Here is a 12,793-nt window from a genome sequence, read left to right as displayed (position 1 = left end):
AGCCAATCAGGATAGAGGGAAGGCGTGGGATTCAAGAAAGCCAAGATGGTGGATCTGGTCCCAGTCGCCATCTTGACTTTCTCCACCCCTTTTCAAATACCTCTGCTGCCAGATTGTGACTTGTTGAAAAGGAGGCTTTTAAAAATATTTGTCTCTGTATTTGTATTTGAAACATTTATTTGCAACCGTAGGCTTTAGCAAAATACATTTAAAATTGCAGCAATTATATCAGTTCAATACATAATATTGACAGCACTATTTGCCAGAGTGTGTTTTTGTATCTTCCTCACAGCCATTGCAAACAATGCAACATGTTTTATTACATGTTCATCTTCAATAGACAACAAAGAAGAAAAAAGATTTTCCTCTCTCGCTCTAGTAAACTAGATTGATTCTGTTGGATTAACAAGGGCATAATGAATCTACCTTTAAATTCCTGATAAAGTTTGCAATATAATAAATCATGGGTCAAATCTTCTACCTGTATATTATTACAAATGCAAGAACAGTGTGTGGTTTTTTAATCCTTTATAACTTTCATCCAAAATAGGCAGTTGGCATTGTTAAGGAAGTAAAGTTCTGTAAAGGCTTGTCTCAGGCAGTGGGATTTAATTGACTCTAAATAGTAGGACCATGATGGTGAACCTATGGCAAAGCACCCATTCCTCTTCTAGGCAAATGCGCACACAATGATCAGCTGGCCTTTGTGTGAGCAGCAGTGTCGGAAAGCAATAGAGCTGGTCTTCCATTTTCCGGTGTGAGCATGCACACTGGCTAGCTGATCGGCATGTGCATATGCGTGAAACCAGAAGTACATTTTCCAGTGCGTGCATGCTCCCTGGCCAGCTACTCTCCCTTGTTACAGCCCAGACAGTGTAGACGCATGCAAAGTTCTCCCTTTTTGGTGCCAAGTCCTAAAAAGGTTTGCCATCATTGTAGTACAGGGGGTCCAAACCTGGGGACTTTAAGACTTGTGGACTTCAATTCCCAGAATTTCCCAGCCTGGAGAATTCTGGGAGTTGAAGTCCACAAGTCTTAAAGTTGCCAAGTTTGGGCACCCCTGCTGTAGCAGGATACTCCTTGTCCTTCTTTAAAAAGAACTGATGCCACTTAACCAACCTGAGCTTATATACCCACTCTCTACCATGACCAAAACCTTTAACAAATAAATACAGATAATCCTCAGCTTAGCATCACAATTGAATCGAAAATTTCTTTTGCTGAGACAGATGTTAAGTGAGTTTTGCCCCATTTTATGGCCTTTCTTGCCACAGTTGTGAAGTGAATCACTGCAGTCACTAAGTTAGTAACACGGTTGTGAAGTAAATCTGCCTCTCCCATTGATTTGCTTGTCGGAAGGTCGCAAAAATTGATCACACAGCCCTGCAACCGTCATAAATATGAGCCAGTTGCCAAGCCCCCAATTCTGATCACATGACTATGGTGATGCTGCAAAAGGCGTGTGAAAAATGGTCATAAAACACTTTTTAGTGCCCTTGTAAATTTGAATGGTCATTGAATGAATTACCTGTAGTCTCTCAATAGTGTATGGTAATTTATGTCACTTAGAAGTAGGGAGAATTGTGAGAGTGGTTTTAGCCACAAATTGATATTTTTCTCTGTTCATTATTCCTTCCCTTTTTGGTTTGAGTTTGGTTTTTTGGTTTGTTTTCCGTTTATTGTTACATAAATGTTTTGTTTGTTTTCCATTTATTGTTACACATATGGTACTTTGTAAACTTGGTTGAGCTACGTTTGTATAGGGTTGTATAAAAATAGATTGTATTATAGCAACCTGAATGTTATAAATCATGGTTTGTCATCTGAGTTCTTTGAACAAACTGAGATTCATTCAATAACCATGACATATAATAATAATAATAATAATAATAATAATAATAATAATAATAATAATAATAATAATAATAATAATAATAATAATATTTATTTCTTAGCCGCACCCTCTCCCGAAGGACTCGGGGCGGCGTACAGTAAAAACATAAAGATACAAGTATGGACAAACATATATATAATAGACGTATACAAAGACGTATACAAAGAGGAGGTGGACAAATGAATGGAGACAATTAAAATCACAATATTAAAATCCCCTAAATAAATTAAATAAAATTACAAAAATAAAAAACCCGTCAGGAGCGATATGTTCAGACTATGGTTGAGCCAGGCCAGCTACTTGAAATAGGTGGGTCTTGAGCTTTACACGGAAGGAGCGGAGGTCAGAGGTAGTCCTAATATCCGGGGGGAGGTCATTCCACAGGGCTGGGCCCGCCACAGAGAAGCCTCTACTCCTAGGCGCCGCCCCTCGGCACTGTCTGGTGGACGGCACCTGGAGGAGTCCCTCTCTGTGCGAGCGAAGTGGTCGCAGGGATGTATGGGGCAGAATACGATCCCGTAAGTAACTAGGTCCTGAGCCATGGAGCGCTTTAAAGATCGTTATCAAAACCTTGAAACACAACCACAGGAAGCCAGTGCAGCTCGCGCAGGAAAGGTGTCACATGGGAGTACCTAGAACTCCCCATAATTACCCGCGCGGCCACATTCTGGACCAACTGTAGCCTCCGGGTGCATTTCAAGGGAAGCCCCATGTAGAGAGCGTTACAGTAGTCCAGGCGAGACGTCACCAGCGCATGAGTGACTGTGTGTCAGGCGTCCCGGTCCAGTAGGGGGCGCAATTGGCGCACCAGGCGAACCTGGTGGAACGCCCCCCTTGCCACGGCTGTCACATGGTCATCCATGTGCAGCCGGGCATCCAGGAGGACGCCCAAATTGCGTGCCCACTCCACGGGGGCAAGTTGAACGCCCCCGATGGCCAAAGATGGCGTTAATTGGCTGAACCGGGGAGCCGGTACCCACAGCCACTCCGTCTTGGAGGGGTTGAGCTTGAGTCGGTTGTCATCCATCCAGACCCGTACGGCTTCCACACACCGGGACATCACTTCGACCGCCTCGTTGGGGTGGTTCGGGGTGGAAATGTACAGCTGAGTATCATCAGCGTACAGATGATATCCCACCCCAAAACCACGGATGATCTCACCCAACGGCTTCATATATGTGTTGAACAGGAGTGGCGAGAGGACCGACCCCTGTGGCACCCCACAAGTAAGGGGGCTTAGGGTCGACCTCTGCTCTCCTGCCAACACACGTTGCGTCCGACCGGAAAGGTAGGAGCCGAACCACCGCAAAACGGTGCCCCGGACCCCCAACCCCTCCAGTCGGCGCAACAGGATACCATGGTCGATGGTATCAAAAGCCGCCGAGAGGTCTAATAAGACCAGGATAGAGGAACAACCCCTATCTGTGGCCCTCCAGAGATCATCTACCAGCACGACCAAGGCCGTCTCCGTGCTGTGCCCGGGTCGGAAGCCGGACTGGCGCGGATCTAGATAATCATTTTCCTCCAGATGTCGTGGGAACTGTCGTGGGTCTGACATCCTTCGACTGCGAGGTTCCCCCCTCTCGCAGGCGTGCCCCCCTGCCCTGACGAAGGCCCACCTCAATGAGGGGTTTATTAACCCAGAGAGGTGGAGGAAGCGGGGGATTAGGGGTTTTTTAGTAAAATGTTTTGTAAAGCTTTTAAGGGGTTCCAGGGAGCGGGGAGGGTTGGTTTGGCCCTGGGGTATGGATACAACCAGGCCAACATGTAGGGTCAAGACGGAAGGGAGGGTCAAGACGGAAGGTAGCGAAGCGGAGCGGGTGGGAGGAAATAACATCCCTATAAGGGGAATTCCAATCACGACGGTCGTAGGGAGGGGCAGGCGCGAGGACACCAGAAGAACGTATAGTCGGTTGGCAGACCGGGGCCACTGGATACGCCCGGTCGCTTGCACCAACCCCCGCAGACTAGGTGGACAGGATCAGCAGAGCCTGGGCCTTAGGCTGATGTTATGTAACGCGAGGTCCGTGGTTAACAAGGCCCCCCTCATCAGTGACTTGATCACAGAGGGGGAGCCGGACCTCGCAGGAATAGCGGAAACCTGGTTGGGCCCGGAGGGGGGGTTGCCCCTCAGGGAAATGTGCCCTCCAGGTTACCGTGTATTCCACCAGCCACGGGCCCAAGGTAGGGGTGGGGGGGTAGCAATTATCATCCGGGACGATCTGGCACCGAGAGAATTCACTGTGTCGCAGACATCTGGTTGTGAGTCTCTGGGCGTAAAGTGGGGTCCAGGGAGTCAGTTGGGCCTGTTGATAGTATACCTGGCTCCCCGCCATACATCAACGGCCCTGCCCGAGCTCCTCGAGCGGATCGCGGAGATGGCGGTTGAGACCCCCAAACTACTAGTGATGGGGGATTTCAACCTGCCGTCAACGGGAAAGGCATCCGAGGTAGCCCGGGAATTCATGGCTTCCATGACAGCCATGGGTCTGACTCAAGTAATTCAGGACCCCACTCACGAGCGAGGCCACATTCTGGATCTTGTGTTTGTCTCCGACCAGTGGACGAGTGATCTGGGAAGAGGGCATTTAGTCATCACGCCCCTGTCATGGTCAGATCACTCACTTCTCCAGCTTGACTTCCCTGGCGCTACTCCCCACCGCGGGGAGGCGGAACCAGATTATCCCAGATGGTTCCGCCCCAAGCGCCTGATGGAACCGGATAGGTTCCAGGCTGAGCTTGGGCCATTTCCTGCTGACCTGTCCCGCTCCCGGGCTGAGGACCTGGTAGCCGCATGGAATAGTGCGGCTGCCGGTGCCTTGGACCGGGTGGCGCCTTTGCGGCCTCTCCGACGGCCACGATCGACCCGGGCCCCCTGGTTTAACAGGGAGCTAAGGGCGATGAAACGCCTTAGGAGACGCCTGGAGAGTAAGTGGAGATCCTCCCGCTCCGAAGCTGACCGAACACAGGTAAGAGCCTACATAAGGACCTACCTTGTGGCAATAAGAGTGGCCAAATGTCAGTATTGTGCCACTCTTATAGCGTCCGCAGAGAACCGCCCTGCTGCCCTGTTTCGGGTGACCCGCTCCCTTCTGTCACAGGAGCAGCGGGACCCCCCATTGCAGGGCAGGGCAGAGGAATTTGGAGAGTTCCTGCAGGATAAAATCGATCATATCCGGAGAGGTTGGACCCACTCCAGTGCTCCAGTGGGGACGTCCGAGACTAGTCTTGAGAGACCATGCTGGGAGGAGTTTGACCCTGTTGTCATCAAAGATTTGGACAGGTTGCGCGGGCGACTGCGGGCCACCACATGTTTACTGGACCCGTGTCCCTCCTGGTTGGTGCTGGCCTCCTGGGAGGGCTCACGAGGCTGGCTACTGGGGCTGGTGAACGCTTCGTTGGGGGAGGGCCGGATGCCGGCCGCCCTGAAAGAGGCGGTGGTCAGGCCCCTGCTCAAGAAGCCTTCTCTGGACCCAAAGGAACTAGCAAATTATCGTCCTGTCTCCAACCTTCCTTTTTTAGCAAAGGTTGTTGAGAGTGTGGTGGCTCAGCAGTTTCCGCGTCACCTGGAGGAAGATGTTTATCTAGACCCGCGCCAGTCCGGCTTCCGACTCGGTCACAGCACGGAGACGGCCTTGGTCGCGTTGGTGGATGATCTCTGGAGGGCAAAGGATGAGGGTTGTTCCTCCATCCTTGTTCTATTAGATCTCTCGGCGGCCTTCGATACCATCGACCATGGTATCCTATTGCGCCGGCTGGAGGGGTTGGGGATTGGAGGCACCGTGCTACGCTGGTTCCACTCCTACCTCTCTGGCCGGACGCAATGTGTGTTGACGGGGGAGCAGAGGTCGACCGCAAGGCCCCTCATTTGTGGGGTCCCACAGGGGTCGATTCTCTCGCCTCTCTTGTTCAACATATATATGAAGCCGCTGGGCGAGATCATCCGTGGTTTTGGGGTGAGTTACCATCTGTACGCTGATGATACTCAGTTGTACATTTCCACCCCAAACCACCCCAACGAGGCTGTCGAAGTGATGACCCGATGTCTGGAAGCTGTACGGGTCTGGATGGATGACAGCAGGCTCAGGCTCAACCCCTCCAAGACAGAGTGGCTGTGGTTCCCGGCTTCCCGATTCAATCAGCATATTCCATCGCTGACCATCGGGGATGAGCAATTAGCCCCGGTGGAAGGGGCGCGCAACTTGGGCGTCCTCCTTGACGATCGGCTGACCTTAGAAGATCACGTGGCGACCGTGGCAAGGGGGGCGTTCCTCCAGGTTCGCCTCGTGCGCCAGTTGCGGCCCCTTTTGGACCGGGAGGCCTTGCGCACAGTCACTCACGCGCTGGTGACGTCCCGCCTGGACTACTGTAACGCTCTCTACATGGGGCTCCCCTTGAGGTGCGCCCGGAGACTGCAGTTGGTCCAGAATGCAGCCGCGCGGGTTATTATGGGGAGATCGAGATTCTCCCATATAACACCTATCCTGCGCGAGCTGCACTGGCTTCCTGTGGCCTACCGGGTGCGCTTCAAGGTACTGGTTACCATCTTCAAAGCGCTCCATGGCACAGGGCCTAGTTACCTGCGGGATCGCGTCCTGCCCCATACATCCCTGCGACCCACTCGCTCACACAGGGAGGGGCTACTCCGGGTGCCGTCCTCTAGAGAGTGCCTGGGGACGGTGCCCAGGAGTAGGGCCTTCTCTGTGGTGGGCCCTACCCTTTGGAATGACCTCCCCCCAGACATCCGGACAACAACCGATCTTCGCTCCTTCCGTATGAAGCTGAAGACCTACCTGTTTTGTCAAGCCGGCCTGGCATAACGTTACTATCTTGCCACCCCAGGTCATTTTACAATGGGAAATTTTGTTTTTAATATTTTTGGGGTTTTAAACTTTGTAAGTATGCTTATTTATGGACTTATTTTTACCTCCTCTGCACGATTTTATGGTGCTATCTTGATTATTGCTCTGTACGTCGCCCCGAGTCCCTGTGGGGAGAGGGGGCGACTAATAAGTTCAATAAAATAAATAATAATAAATAATAAGCCACCACACTCTCTACAACCTTCCCCAAGAAGGGAAGGTTGGAGACAGGACGATAATTGGCCAGCTCCATAGGGTCCAGGGAAGGCTTCTTGAGCAAGGGTCTCACCACCGCCTCTTTTAAAGAGGCCGGGAGAGATCCCTCACTCAACGAAGCGTTCACTAGGCCTAGGAGCCAGTCACGTGTAACCTCCCAGGATGCCAGTACAAGCCAGGAGGGGCACGGGTCCAAAAAACATGTGGTGGGTCGCAGTCGTCCACGCACTCTGTCCAAATCCTCGATGGCAACCAAGTCAAACTCCTCCCAGATCGAAGTCTCAAGACTCACCACGGACGTCTCCATTGGACCACTGACAGGGACCCAATCCTTCCAGATTTGAGCGATTTTATCCTGCAGATATTTCCCAAACTCCTCTGCCCTACCCTGTAGAGGGGCCTCCCGCGGCCTCTGAAACAAGAGGGAGCGGGACACCCGAAACAGGGCGGCAGGGCGGTTCTCTGCGGATGCAATGAGAGCGGCACAATATTGACGTTTGGCCGCTCTTAATGCCACAAGGTACGTCCTTAAGTGGGCTCGTACCTGTGTTCGGTCAAATTCGGAACGGGAGGATCTCCAACGACTCTCTAGGCATCTCTTGCGGCGTTTCATCACCCTTAGCTCCTCAGTAAACCAAGGGGCCAGGGTGGATCGTTGCCGCCAGAGAGGCCGCCAAGGCGCCACCCGGTTCAAGGCCCCGGTAGTCGCATTATTCCACGTGACCACCAGGTCCTCTACCCGGGGGCGGGTCAGGGTTGCAGGAGGGGGCCCAAGCTCCGTCTGGAACCTATCTGGTTCCATCAGGCCCCTGGGGCGGAACCATCTAGTGTTTCCTGGTTCCGCCTCCCCGCAGCGGGGGGTAGCACCAGGGAAGTCAAGCCAGAGAAGTGAATGATCAGACCATGACAGGGGAGTGATGGTTAAGTCCCCTCCTCCCAGATCACTCAACCACTGGCCAGAGACAAAAACAAGGTCCAGGGTGTGTCCTCCCTCGTGTGTCGGGCCCTGAATCAATTGAGTCAGGTCCTTGGCTGTCATGGAAGCCATGAACTCCCGAACCCCCTCGGATGCTTCTCCCACCGATGGCAGGTTAAAGTCCCCCATCACTAAAAGGTTGGGGGTCTCAACCGCCACCGATGCGATCAGCTCGAGGAGTTCAGGCAGGGCCGCTGATGTATAGTGAGGAGCCAGGTATACTATCAGCAGGCCCAACTGTCTCCCAGGGCCCCATTTCACAACAAGGGATTCACACCCGGACGTCTGTGGCACAGTGGACTCCCTTGGCTCTAAATCCTCCCGGATAATCGCTGCTACCCCACCACCCCTTCCCTGGGCCCGGGGCTGGTGAAATGCTCGGTAGCCTGGTGGACACATCTCCACGAGGGGTAAACCTCCCTCGTGGCCCAACCAGGTCTCCGTTATTCCCGCGAGGTCCGGCTCCCCCTCCAAAATTAGGTCGTGAATGAGGGGGGCCTTATTAACGACGGACCTCGCATTGCATAGCAACAGCCTCAGGCCCTGGGTCTGCAGCTCCTGACCACCTAGAACGCAGGGGTTGGTACGAGCGACCGGGTGTAATCAGCACCCACGGTCTCCCAACCGACTATGAGTTCTTAATCTGTCCTCGTATCTGCCCCTCCCTACGACCGTTGAAATCAGTGAGCCCTGTAAAGGAACGATATCCTCCCCCTCCTCCTCCCTTCCGCTCCTTCTGCTCGCGACCACACCTGGAGACCTGGCTCTCTCATCGCTCCTGACCTGACCCACCCACCCCACAACCCCTGAATCCCTACCCCTAAAAGTTTTTAAAAAACAATTAACTAAAAACCCCCTAAGTCTCCGCTTCCTCCACCTCTCGAGATTAATAAATCCGTCATCAAGGTGGGCCCTTGAAAGGGCAGAGGGCCACACCTGCGAGAGGGGGGAATCCCGCAGTAGGATCAGGTCTGACCTTAAATACATAAAATGATTAAAAAATTCGTCAAGGGCCTAGGATAGTGCTGAGGATGTTCCGGGCAAGATGCCATAGTCCAGTGTAATTAGAAAAGCAGAGCTCCAGTATAAAAGAGAACAGTCCAGTCCTAGATGGGGTGGTGGTGGTGGTAGTAGGCTGGTCGGATAACAGTCGAAAAGTGGGGGCTAGTGGATGGAAAATGGTAATAAATAGTGGATGGCGGGGGGAAGTTGGACTATTGTTGGTAATGGGCAAGGGGCAGTTGGTTAGTCAAGCAATAAGTCATAGAAGATAGGGAGGGATCCTTCAGGGCACACGCAGATAGTAAGCAGGGGCAGTTGTTGAGAAATAGTCAGCAGGGGGGGTAGGTGGGTATAATCAAGGAGGCAGCTGGCAGGAGGTAGAAAACTCCTCTGCCAAGCCTGATGTTAGGGGCCTCCTGGCAGTCCCCAACAAGCCCCCCCCCTGATCTCTGAGAAGCCTCCTGAGTCGCAGCCCTCCTCCTACCAGGCCTTCGGCATTTGCTTCCTGCCTTGGCCTGCATCTTCAATCTAGGCACCCAAGCCACCATTCCAAGCCCCAACGCCGCTCCTACCGGCCTCCAGCCTCCAGCCTTTCTGCTTGGCCTACTCGCTCAACTCGCTCAACCTTCGCCGGCTTCAGAAGTCCCGGCCGGCCTCAGCCTTCTCAAGTTCGGCCTGCATGTTTTCCACGCCTCTCACAGCTAGTGGCAGGCCGGGGAATTCGGCGTTCGGCGTCGCCGCCATTACCTGGGTCCCCGTCGCTCCGGAGTCGGCCTCTCCACTCACCGCCGGCTCAGGCCCCGGTCCCAGGCCACTAGCCTCCAACCCGGCTCCAAATCCGGCTCCGTCGGCACCGGCGTACCTCCACACACACTCCACACACACTCCGACCGCCGTTTCCAGCCTCACCTCTCCTCCAAACGCCTCCAAACGCCTCCAATTGCCTCCGATCTAAAACGGCTTCTCAGGACGGCGTCTCCCATCGGCTGGTCGCTCTTCATGCTTTCCTTGGTCGTCTAGCTACCCTGGCAACCCGTTTGGGTCGTAAAAAGATCCAGGGTAGCTATTTACTGGATATCCGGTCCCCATGATGGAAAAAGGGGACCGGCAGCACTCCTGCTCCCTTGAAAGAACCCCGCGGTCTATGGAGCTCTAATGGCAGACCGCCATTCCTCCAGGAAGCTCCTCCCATAAATCATATATTATGCTATGTGGACAGAATCTATGAACTGCGAAGAAACCTACGGATGTCTTCCTTTGAGGATAGCCTCATCATGTTTCTCATCATTTTAAGCATTGAGGTAACATTACTGATAAATAATAAGGTCAAGAATCTGTTTTGGCAGCAAGAGTAAGTACACACGAAAACGGATTGCTGAACTTCACCTCTGCTTCAAGCAGTTGCTCATGTTTTGCATTTCTTTCCTTGTCTGATGGGGCAGGTTCACGCAAGAGGGGAACTAAAAGCAAACTCTACACCCTGTTCATGCAGTGTGTAAACCAGAGGTGGAATTCAGCAGGTTCTGACCAGTACTGGAGAACAAGTAGAGGAAATTTTGAGTAGTTCGGAGAACCTGCAAATACTACTTCAGACAGGCCCCGCCCCCATCTATTCTCCTCCTCCCGAGTCCCAGTTGATTGGGAGGGAATGGGGATTTTACAGTATCCTTCCCCTGGAGTGGGGAGGGAATGGGGATTTTGCAGTATCCTTCCCCTGGAGTGGGGAGGGAATGGGGATTTTACGGTATCCTTGCCCTGGAGTGGGGAGGGAATGGAGCTTTTACAGTATCCTTCCCCTGGAGTGGGGAGGGAATGGGGATTTTACGGTATCCTTGCCCTGGAGTGGGGAGGGAATGGGGATTTTACGGTATCCTTGCCCTGGAGTGGGGAGGGAATGGGGATTTTACGGTATCCTTGCCCTGGAGTGGGGAGGGAATGGGGATTTTACGGTATCCTTGCCCTGGAGTGGGGAGGGAATGGGGATTTTACGGTATCCTTCCCCTGGAGTGGGGAGGGAATGGGGATTTTACGGTATCCTTGCCCTGGAGTGGGGAGGGAATGGGGATTTTACGGTATCCTTGCCCTGGAGTGGGGAGGGAATGGGGATTTTACGGTATCCTTGCCCTGGAGTGGGGAGGGAATGGGGATTTTACAGTATCCTTCCCCTGGAGTGGGGAGGGAATGGGGATTTTACGGTATCCTTGCCCTGGAGTGGGGAGGGAATGGGGATTTTACGGTATCCTTGCCCTGGAGTGGGGAGGGAATGGGGATGTTACAGTATCCTTCCCCTGGAGTGGGGAGGGAATGGGGATTTTACAGTATCCTTCCCCTGCAGTGGGGAGGGAATGGGGATTTTACGGTATCCTTCCCCTGCCACGACCCCCAAGCAACGCCCACAGAACCAGTAATTTAAAAAATTTGAAACCACTGGTGGCAACCCATCCTGGTTTGGGAAAGATGCTACTTTTAAAAGTGTACTCCAGAAAGTCTACAGGTATTAAAGAAGCCATGTTGGCACATCTGGGAAAAGGCGAATCTGAAAGCTTGTAGGTTTTCCCCACCCAGTTGAAAGTTCAAGACCCTGCCCCTACACCCAGAAGTCCATCAAATGGTCCAATCAGACACTGCCTAGATGAAGTTTCCTCCCATCCATATCCATCCAGGTGTAGGGACAAAATGACCTTGACTCTCTGAGAAGGAACATTGTTATGGATACATATCTCCCATGCTCCATACAATTCCCCCCTCCCAGTTTCCCACAGTAGAATATGATTGATGTGGTAGGCCAAAGCAAAAGATGGCTTCCAAACCTGACACTCTGATTCATCTGCTGAATGAATGAAATCTGGAATGGATATTTTCCCAACTATATTCTTTAGCCATGTCATCCACAAGACAAAATGCAATTTGGTTCCTCTCGATTCATTTGGTTGGGATCATGCTTTGTGGGTAAATGACTACAAAATCAGATCTCCAGATTCTCAAGGTTTGGAAATATAACCTCATCCTCACCTGAACCCCAAGAGAAGCCGAGCAAACTGGATGGATTAAAAAAGTAAAAAAGATTTTATATAAATGGTTTCCTACGTCTGATGGGAATCAAGACCAGCAGTATCCATAATAACTATTTCAAGACTGTAAGGTAGAAATTACCGCTTACAATAGGGTGACAATACAGAGGTGATACTCAGCCAGTTCTGACAGGTTCTGGAGAACCGGTAGCAGAAATTGTGAGTAGTTCGGAGAACCGGCAAACAGGCTAGCCCTGCCCCCACTGCCTCCCAGCTGATCTTCTTTTGTTGCCCTGAACAGGAGAACGGAGCTGGAAAACAGGGGTGGGAAGGGAATGTGGATTTTGCAGTAACCTTCCCCCAGGAATAGGGAGGGAATGGGGATTTTGCAGAATCCTTCCCCTGCCACGTCCACAAAGCCACGCCCACAGAACTGGTAGTAAAAAAAATTGAATCCCACCACTGCTACAATACAACCCTCTCCTTAGTATCAAGCCTACTCTTCTCTCCTCTCCACTGCTCTCCTCTCCTCCCCTCCCCTCTCCTTTGTATTTCCCCTGATAATATCATATTATTCTGTGTAGGAGGCATGCCTGGAGAAACAACATTTTAAAAAAATCAGACTCGGAATTAAGCAGACATTTAAGAGTTGGGGTTAGGGTTGGGATGGGAAAACCTGCTTACTCTCCATACTTTTAAAGTCACTGGCCCCAAATAGGAAGACCAACCTCAAGTAGGAGTGTTTGCATGGGGCTCCAAAGGCAGAATTTTAAAGTTATGGCCATCCTATCATTATGACCCCACCCCTTACCCCTTACGAGAAAAAGCAAGG

This window comes from Natrix helvetica (assembly GCF_964273705.1).
Source record: "Natrix helvetica genome assembly, chromosome: 9".
Classification (NCBI taxonomy): Eukaryota; Metazoa; Chordata; class Lepidosauria; order Squamata; family Natricidae; genus Natrix; species Natrix helvetica.
The sequence above is the reverse complement of the archived record's forward strand: the minus strand, read 5'-3'. Positions refer to the sequence as shown.